The following is a 10,460-nucleotide window of genomic DNA, read 5'->3' as shown; positions in this document are numbered from 1 at the left end:
AGAGTACTTCATCCAGATAGTTGTACAGGCCATTCATCAACTCCTCATCTTCTACTGTGTAAAGGTCATTACACGTTGACCTTTAGGATCGTCATAATTTTTTAAACCATTTGGATGACACCTTTTCAGATATAACAGCCTGTTGAACAAGTAAATACAAGAGTTTGGTGCTATAAAGTCATCACAGCTCTTTGCTACTAGATAGATTACAATAACAAAATATTACTTGTTATCTGAACTAAGTTACCAGCAAGTGGCCCGTTATTATGAACTCTAACAGTTTTTCACGTTGAGCCCTCCTGGAGGCCCTGCTGATCTCTGCAGCCACAAAAACCCGAGCCGCTTGTTCTCTAGTCAGCTGTCCTACTGCAGCCACAGAGACAGCATGCTCTCCTACACTGTGGACACACACAAATACATGAAATTGTCATATTTAGTATTTGTCTTGTGCAAGTTATCTGGTTTTGGTCTGAACACTTCTGATTAATCAGAAGAGTGGATACATTGGAATACAGTTCAAACTGAGAATTCCTCTGTGGTTCACTACAAAAACTCTTGTTTGTGGTTATCTCAGTAATTTTTTTAGAATACATCCATTATTTCAGAGTATTATGAATGCACCAATCTGGACACTACTTCAAGTAATATGCAAGTCACAGAAAAGCTTTGTAGATATTTTTATTCTAATCTAAACACTCCACAGGTGACAACTGGTTCTTGACAAAGCTTATGACAATCGTTCATTCCATGTTCAATTTTAAGGCTTTTGCTCAAGTCGAACCGAGTATGAAACTACGGTGGTAGACTAAGTTATACAGTAATACCTTGGTGTGGCTGTATCTGTATATTCCTCAAGGAGTTCACTGCTGCCATTTTCATCTTGGTCCTGACTTTTAGACATTAAAATATTGATGTTATTCGTTTGACAGAAAAAAAGAGCGCCAGTAAAAGTTTACCTGTGCATACCAAAACACACACACACTAGTGTATTTAAAGTTAAAACAACAAGAACAAACGTCGAGAGAAAAAAAACCCGATTGGAATTACATTATAAATAAAACGAACAGCACCATCTACTGACAAGAACTAATACTAGGCAATATATCACGCTGTCCTACTTGGGAAAAGCACATCAAATATTTAAAACACAAGAGTTCATATCTGGTTCTTGCTAATTTATTTGTCTTTGATTCTCAGTTGCAGATTACACGCTCTTTGTAATACATTATACATAAGTGCGCTGCAGCTTTTCAAAAAATATAGTGTTCTACAATTCTATCCATCCATCCATTTTCCAACCCGCTGAATCCGAACACAGGGTCACGGGGGTCTGCTGGAGCCAATCCCAGCCAACACAGGGCACAAGGCAGGGAACCAATCCCGGGCAGGGTGCCAACCCACCGCAGGACACACACAAACACACCCACACACCAAGCACACACTAGGGCCAATTTAGAATCACCAATCCACCTAACCTGCATGTCTTTGGACTGTGGGAGGAAACCGGAGCGCCCGGAGGAAACCCACGCACACACGGGGAGAACATGCAAACTCCACGCAGGGAGGACCCGGGAAGCGAACCCAGGTCCCCAGATCTCCCAACTGCAAGGCAGCAGCGCTACCCACTGTGCCACCGTGCCGCCCCATTCTACTGTTCTACTATTCTACTATTTACTATTATCTACTATTTTTGTGAAGGAAACAGGTTGAAAGAAAAACGTTAAAATATTAACTCTTACGCGTATGGTTTACAATAGTTAACTGCATTTCTAAACGTCAATATATATTATAAATGGTCTGATCGATTGTGTGAATTAGTTTGCGCTGATGCTGAAAATACTGTACTAGTATAGGCTTGTGGGACTCACGCCTTTAGTATCTGTCAATCAAACTGTGAGGGCGCGGTTTAGCTTACCTCAGCGCAGGAAGTTGAGGAAGGGAAGAACTTCAAAAAAACTATTTTTGAAGTCTTAACAAATACTTCTGGTGGGGTTATTTGGATAATCCTTGGAGACAAACATTTAAAGTATTCAGGCGGTATCTGGGTGAGTTTTCTCCTTTACATCGTTGAAATTTTATGTATTCAGATTTATTATTAATTTCCGTTTTATCGTACTGAAAAGTATCTATCACTGCCGGGTCCAACTTGGCTCAGATAATGTTATCCATTTTTAGTATCTCTTGGTAATAAGTCTGGTGCTTACGGGACTGCAAAACATGAGTTATTTTTTTAAGTATGTTGATGCTTTGGTTTAAAGGCTTAAAGCGCCGTAATGTCCTGCAAACTAAAAAAAGTAAGTGGTACAGTTTTCTTTCTGAAGTAGATGCAATAAAAAAACATAATAGCAAATGTAAGATTCTACCACTTAAACACGAGAAGAGAAATAATAATAATAAAAAAAAACAATTTGTATGACGTGGATTTGTATCGGGTATTGTGTCGCCGTGCCGAGTGATTACATAGGTTATCAGCCACAGAACTTTTTGACAACATCATATTTTTTATCTGTGAGAATATGACCGCATTATAAACTCTGGACGTTTGTGTTTTGTCTGCGTATTTACACAAATAAATTAGAGTTTGAGTGGGAGGGTCTAACATTGAAGAGAAAATGGTTTGCATAACGCCTCGACTTCGTTGTAACTTGCCTGAAATCGCTTAATCATTCAAGCTTATTATTGTAAAAATGTAGCAGTCCTATTGCATTATCCAATACATTTTAAGTTTAATTTGGTATTTTTAAATGGAGGGTTTGAAAATTGAATCTAAATCAGTCTGAAGCCAACTTAGAGAATGGCTAAACGGAGATAACGTTTCTGTTTCTAGTTCTAGTTCTTGCACTTGTATTGTGTTTTTTTTATCCCTGTATTTAACCGAACGCTACAGCTGGAATGACTTACTGTTTTATTAGGCAGATTACATAAAAGATTCTGTCCAAAGATGTTATTTCTGTTGTGAGCAGTGAGATTACTGCACACTTAAGTTAGGTTTATTTTTGACATTTGCTGATGCTGATTGTTATCCACCTATTTCCAGACTTTGAAAGATGTGTTTTTCCATGTATATAGTGCATTTGTACAAGCATATTCACATCCAATACTGAACATCTGTTATAACAACAGCAGAACATCGAGAACTCCCTCAGCCTAAATTGAGTGGATGTTATTTAATAAGACCACATCCATATTACTAACCGAGAATGGTAAACCGGATGGCATGGACACAGGTACACGGCGATGGGACCATGAGACGTACTGCGCAGGCGCGTACAGCTCAACTAGCGGAAATAGCAAATAAAACAACCGCCATATTGTGAGTGGCACTACTGCGGAGTGAAGTTAGGAATAATGTGCTGCTTTGGATTGTACAAACCGCTGAACGCTTTACACCAAATTCAAACACAAAACAGCTCAACGATACACACACGAGCCCACCTGGATAAGAACAATGACCGCAGGCGCCTACAACAAGCGTCAGAAACTGTGGAAGCAAAGCAGGCATGGGTTAAGACACTAAAATGTGTATATGTAACATTGGCTCCGTTGATGGTATTGATTGCATGCTACTACATGTATGCTTAATCTGTCACTGTGATGAAACTTCTAGCAAACAAGCAGTGTGTTTTGCGAAAAAAGGCAGTTTTTTGAGTGGTGTGAGCAAACATCTGTAGCAAGCTACTCCACTCTGATCTGCTTATTAAGGAATTCAGGAATCTTTTCTTATTTTATAAGTTCTGATCGGATCATTAGATGTTACTGTTTTTGTGAACTGAAGGTGCAGGTCATTAATGTTGATTGCTGAATGTTTTTGATCCTTTGGCATACAAAAGTAACAATACTACATCCCCAAACACCTCAAACCAGTTTAAATAAAGACTGAATTTGAAACCTAGAGTGACCTCTTGAGACACATTTGCCAAAGGAATAGGTTGCATGTTTTTAGCATCTTCTCCTTGAAGTTGGGTAAAAGCTGCCTCTTGTTAATAACTTGTTCCCTGATGGTTAGTTATGGCCAGTGCAATACTCAGAAGAGGTCACTGGCAACTAGTGAGGCTTCCATATTTGCTCTCCATTCTAAATGATAGCTGAAAATGACCATTGAAATCTCCAGGATGTGGCAGTTGATTGTGGGACTCTGATAGCTGCAGTGAAGTGTATGCACATGTACACAAAATGGTGTCCTTTTCCAAACTAAAATTATGACTGCACAGTTTTACAGTATACTAGCAACTGTACATGAATATAAAAATAACAAACTTTTTATTTTCTCATGTTTTAACTTTTGGACATTTTTTCACATTTTATTTTAGTTTTAGCAATCACATCAAAGCACATCAATAATGTGTTTCATTTTAGTTTTTGTTAATAGGAAACACTGTCATTGCAGTAATTCTTGTGAACTAAAATGTTTTGCTGCTGATTTTTTTTTGTACCTGGTCTCTGATGATTCTCATTTCACTGTCCAACAATGCTTAGTTAGCATTGAAAGATTTCACTTGCCTTGACACCGCTTTTCCATTGTTGCAGTGTCCTTGTGAAACCTTTTACTATGTTCATCACTGACTGCACCAGGATTAACAGGGGAAAATGTGTAGGTATAAATGAAGAAAATGAGCCTTTAGTGACATGTTGCATTTCATATTGTTTTTTTATTGTTCGAAGCATGTTGTCCTCTGACTGGATGTAGTTTGGTGCTTTGTAGTTGACAAGAAAAGTCTCAATAAAATTCCTGAATGCCTTCCATGCTATTTCCTTGGCCCCAATAGCAAATCTTTGACAATTGCTTGTCATTGATGACATGTTAGAATTGTGGACTAACAAATCTTTAATTTTGTTGTTCTTGGAAGCATCTGTCTCATATATTGAAATCTAGCACATATTCATTGCTTTCACAAATTTTTCATTAGTCCAAATTTTATATGAAGAGGAGGCAACATATATCTTGTAGGATTGGCAAGTCACACTTTCCTACCCTAAAATCAAAAGTTTAAAGTGTGATCAGGTGTTTTCGATATAATGAGACTCTTTGACACTGCTGTCCCATTCGCAAATTAAACAACAGTACAGTATATATCTGAGTTGCATTCCTACTAGCAGTGACATTACTTTTAGACCTTAACAGATGTTGTAGTTGTACTGCATTCAGTAAATATATTTGTAATATGGGAGGGAATCACAGAAATAGGTCATTACAACAAAACAGTACATGACAGGAAATTTCTTTTTTTGTGATCAGAATGACAAGGTCCACCCTAAAATGTTCAGGAAGCAAAACCTTAACTATCCAGTGCTTTCATCCTGAAGTACTAGACTTTTCCCTTTTTTTTTGTTTTGTTACTGCCTTTGGACATGCAATATTTTGTATACAATACTTATTCCTTTACAGGTAGATGCTTTAAGAATTTGCTGAGTAAATATGCTCAGTTAATCTGCAGTTTTTGATTTCCTTCTCTGTTCACTATATTTCTTTGATTTAAACTATTAACATCAGTATATTTTGTAGAAGTAATATAATGACCAGTATGGCAAATAGCCTGTGATCATTTATGAAAAACATTAACAAAGTAAATCAAATGATGTGTATTGCTTCTTTTGCCATAGTTACGAATGATTTAATGTTGTAGTAATACTCATAAAAGTAGGATTGATTTGGGAGGCAAAACTTTGGATATATAGTATTCTATATGTAGTATAACTATTTCTCATTTTTCTTTGAAGCATATACCATCTGATTATATTGTTTGGCAGATTTAGCTATAACTGTGAATTCATTTCAAGAATGAATTGTAAAATATATGATTATGCATACATAAATATGTGAGTTTAACTTTAAAAAAAAAAAAAAAACTTTCACTGAAAGTAGTAGGTAGGTAGACTTTATTTACAAGAAAATAAGCAAGGATACAACTGAAACCTAGTGTTATCATAAGTAAACACGCTCAAGATTAGCATAAAGAAGCACATGTTACTATTAATACTGTGTTTTTTAATTACAGGTAAAATTCCATTACAACGAAGTGCCAGGGGCCTAAAAAATATTTCGTTGAAATGAAAACTTTGTAGTAATGAGATTCTGTATTTGTCTCTATAGTGCTTTCTTTAACTTGCATCCAGGTGTTTGAAGTCATTTCAATAGCTTCTTTCATGTTAATTTTCATCTCCTCCTGTCTACAAGTTATACTGTAGGCAGCACAGTTATCAATCAGAAGCTGAATCATCCTTTTCTTCTTCTTCATATTGTGAGGTTTCTGAACTCTTTTGGGATCCCCCTCCCAACGGGGCGATACGCCAAAGTGTGTCCCGAAGTGCAATTGCTGTGTCTGTGGAAGATTGTTTGTCCGTTGCCAGGGCAGGGCAACAGCAGGCTCACAGCGCTGTAGTGAAGTGCCACAGAAGCAAATCCTAAAAGATTGTGGTTGTGTTATAAGTCCCTGTCTTGCACCCCAAAACATGAATCTGAATCTGAATCTCAGTACTTTAGCAAAAACAGCTTTATTCAGCTTGAAACAGGAACAGCACGTTTATTTATTGTAGCGGGATCTGCCACTCTCCAATAAACAGACAGCAGTCAGATAGGGTTGTGGCCAAGTAATACTGTTCCGTGCATTTACAATGTTCCTTGCATCACCCATCGAGATCTTTTCTGTTTGCTTCTGTGATGACTCGCAGCAGAGCTGTGAGCCTCGGAAAAATATTCTTTCACAGACGCGGTGATCGCACTTCAGGACGTTCTTTGGCGTGTTGTCCAGTTGGGGGAGGTCCCAAGAAAGTTTAGAAACCTCACATTTTCTTGAATGAGTGCCACATTAATAGGAATGTTTCTTGAACGAGCATCACTGAACCACATAAAAACTGCTTTTTCGACGTCTTCAAATGCAGCAGTTCGCAAACATTTGCAACCCGAGATTTTTCTTCTTTGTTTGCTTGGTCTTTCAAGAAAGTTGACAATGTCGATGGCGAAATTCCAGATTCACTGGCAACGTCTTTTTTCTTTTTGCCGGAATCAAGAGCTGCAAAAATTTAAAGTTTTTTTTTTCTTTCTAATATGAACTGTTATTGTTTTTTCGTGTCTGCCGTTTCTATAGGAGGGTGACAATGAGTTAAATTCCAATGGATGTTTTTCAAATGTTGACGAGCAATAAGCAAAAGGTATCACTGAAAACCACAGAAAACAAACACAGAAAAAAAAAACAGTAAAGTAAAAGAAAGTTCAAAGAAAGAAAAAAAATGACAGTTTTTCTGTTTGGGGATCGTTGTGCACAACTGAGCTGTGACCACAGAACTAACTGCTCTCTGGATGATTCATTCAAGCATTTCAAGGTCTTTTGGGGACTTCGTTGTAATGAAAGTATCTGCTGAATGTATTTCCTAGTAACAAGATTTCTATAGACTGGTGTCATATGGGGAAACTGTCGGGACCATAAAAATACTTCATTGTAATGAAAATTTCGTTGTAAAGATATTCATTGTAATGGAATTTTACCTGTATTTATTTTGTTATTTTTAAATCATAGTTAGGGATGCTTCAATTAGGTTTTTTTATGGATGTTACCAATCACCAATTTCATGTTACTTGATTGGCTGATTCCGATTTTTTTTGTTTTTCCCTTTTATCCCTCTAAAAACTTTTTGAACTGACCTTCTGTATAACCCGATGCTTAAAAGCCTTATGTCCTATCATAGTCTCCTTAGCGTTAGTGTTACTCGAGCTGTGAAAACCGTGCTAAAGGCTTTAGTCCCGAGTGTCACTCGGGCAACTATACAGATGCGTCTTGTGTAAGTGTTAGAATTAAGAATCATCAGGTTGTAAAAGTACTGTCTGTGCTGCCTTCTTTGGATAAATTATGTCAGAGTGTAGGTTTTCACTAATTATGAAGTATCTGTACTTAACCAACAATTAAGACTTTGATGAGAATACCTATCCAGCACCCAAACTGAAGAAAATTTGGGAGATATACCAGGCCATAGTAGCAAAATTTCGGAGCATCTATTTTCTGGACCGTGATGTCAGCTTCATGAAAAGTCTCATGGCTTATAAGGGTAGACTGTTATGGATACAGTACATTGCATCAAAAAGAGCAAGATTTGGCATAAATGTTTACAAGCTTTGTGAATCTAAAATGAGATACATTTCCAATTCGGTTTTCTACGCAGAGAAAGGGACAATGTTTGATCAGAAATGCAATCAGATGGTACGTCTTCAGTGCTGAATGTGATGGATGCTCTGCTGGATCAAGGTTACTGTGTAACCATGGACAATTTTTATACTTTCAACAGAGCTATTTGACATCTTGCTGCAAAGAAAGACTGATGTCCCAACTGTTGTAGCATGCCTGAAGACTTTGGCAGAGCTAAATTACAGCGAGGTTTGCTAGTAGATTGGCAAAAGGGTAAAGTGCTCGCACTGAAATGGAAGGACAAGAAGGATGTTTGTCTTCTTAGCACTGTACATAATGCAGCAACAGTCACTGTACAGGCAAAAGGTAACAAGCAGGCTACAAAGAATTGTGCTGTGGTAGTCTAAAATAGCATGATGGGAGGCGTAGATCATGCAGATCAAGATTTGACTTTCTGTCCCGTTATGCGGAGGCAACAAAAAAATCTCTCTATTATTAAAAAAATCTTGGAAGGCTTGGAAGGAGACGATACTTGATCTTCTTGGAAGACAATTTGACGTCCCACGAGAGACACTTTAACGTCACACGAGACAAGACAGTGAGTGACAGCTGCTGTACAGGCTTTTAAATGATTGACGCGCAGCGCAACAAGCAGAACACACAGCTCGGCAGCATAAAGACAGCAGCTGATCAGACTGCATTTCCTCAGCGTGCGTTCAGCCCGCATCCCTTGACAACGCAAGCAGCAGAGACGCGAAGTGGCTGGAGCATAGCGCGCCCAAGGGGGTGGGTGAGCAAAGCCCCCTAGTATTATGAAAAGATTTTTTTTCATCTGGTGCAATGGTGCATTTGGAATGCATTCGTCTTATACAAACAAAAGCTGGTGAAATTCTCATGCAAACTTTACATGCCAGCTTGTAGAACAAATCATTGCTGCACAACTACTGTCCACTCTACTGCTAACGATATGCGGTCTGCCCAGCACATCGTGGATCAATCCAGAGGGTCTTATTGGTAGACATTTTATTGATTACATACCTCCAACAGAAAAAAAAAAAATCCAACTCCTACCTGTGCAGTGTGCTGTTCAAAAACTGATCAATCTGGAAAGCAAATCCAAAAAGAAACACTCTATTACTGTCCTGACTGTAACGTTAGGTTGTGTCTTTCACTGTGTTTTGAGATTTACCACATAAAGGACTCATTTTGCAATTATGTACTGCTTCGGCATCATTAGCAGTATTATTATTACTGTTATTGTTTTTGTTAAGTTCATATTTTTATTTTCATTCATCAATACCATTATTATTTGTATCATTTATTATACTTTTGAGATTTAATAAAAATGTACTTGGCACCAGGACACCCTAGGCCTCAGTTCGATGATCGACTTTGTGGTCGTGTCGTCGGACTTGCGGCCACATGTCTTGGACACTCGGGTGAAGAGAGGGGCGGAGCTGTCAACTGATCACCACCTGGTGGTGAGTTGGCTTCGATGGTGGGGGAGGATGCCGGTCAGGCGTGGTAGGCCCAAACGTGTTGTGAGGGTCTGCTGGGAATGTCTGGCAGAGCCCCCTGTCAGAAGTAGCTTCAACTCCCACCTCCGGCAGAACTTCGACCACATCCCGAGGGAGGTGGGGGACATTGAGTCCGAATGGGCCATGTTCCGTGCCTCTATTGTTGAGGCAGCTGACCGGAGCTGTGGCCGTAAGGTGGTCGGTGCCTGTCGTGGCGGCAATCCCCGAACCCGCTGGTGGACACCGGCGGTGAAGGATGCCGTCAAGCTGAAGAAGGAGTCCTACAGGACCCTTTTGTCCTGTGGGACCCCGGAGGCAGCTGATAGGTACCGGCAGGCCAAGCGGAATGCGGCTTTGGTGGTTGCTGAGGCAAAAAACTCGGGCGTGGGAGGAGTTTGGGGAGGCCATGGAGAATGACTTTCGGACGGCTTCGAGGAGATTCTGGTCCACCATCCGGCGTCTCAGGAAGGGGAAGCAGTGCAGTGTCAACACTGTATATGGTGGGGATGGTGCGCTGCTGACCTCGACTCGGGACGTTGTGGGTCGGTGGGGGGAATACTTCGAAGACCTCCTCAATCCCATTAACATGCCTTCCAATGAGGAAGCAGAGCCTGGGGACTCAGAGGTGGGCTCCCCCATCTCTGGGACGGAGGTCACCGAGGTGGTCAAAAAACTCCTTGGTGGCAGGGCCCGGGGGTGGATGAGATACGCCCGGAGTTCCTCAAGGCTCTGGATGTTGTAGGACTGTCTTGGCTGACACGCCTCTGCAACATCGCATGGACATCAGGGACAGTGCCTCTGGATTGGCAGACCGGGGTGGTGGTCC

General features: G+C 39.8%; 1 protein-coding gene across 3 annotated transcripts in view; it reads left to right on the top strand.

Annotated features, from left to right (window-relative positions):
• Positions 1-1,922: 1,922 nt before the first annotated feature.
• tmc6b (transmembrane channel-like 6b) overlaps positions 1,923-10,460 on the top strand; it is a 132,411-nt gene continuing 123,873 nt past the window's right edge. The window contains exon 1 of one of the 3 annotated variants that reach the window (XM_028819176.2): positions 1,923-2,045. The gene's annotated coding sequence lies outside the window, so the exon portion shown is untranslated. Of the gene's footprint in view, positions 2,046-2,274; positions 2,295-10,460 lie in introns of those variants that run through there. The other 2 variants (XM_051936238.1, XM_028819177.2) reach the window with 2 other exon arrangements.

The sequence above is a fragment of the Erpetoichthys calabaricus genome, chromosome 14, assembly GCF_900747795.2.
Source record: "Erpetoichthys calabaricus chromosome 14, fErpCal1.3, whole genome shotgun sequence".
NCBI classification, from domain to species: Eukaryota; Metazoa; Chordata; class Cladistia; order Polypteriformes; family Polypteridae; genus Erpetoichthys; species Erpetoichthys calabaricus.
Note: the sequence above shows the minus strand (reverse complement) of the source record. Positions and strands in the feature narration are given on the sequence as shown.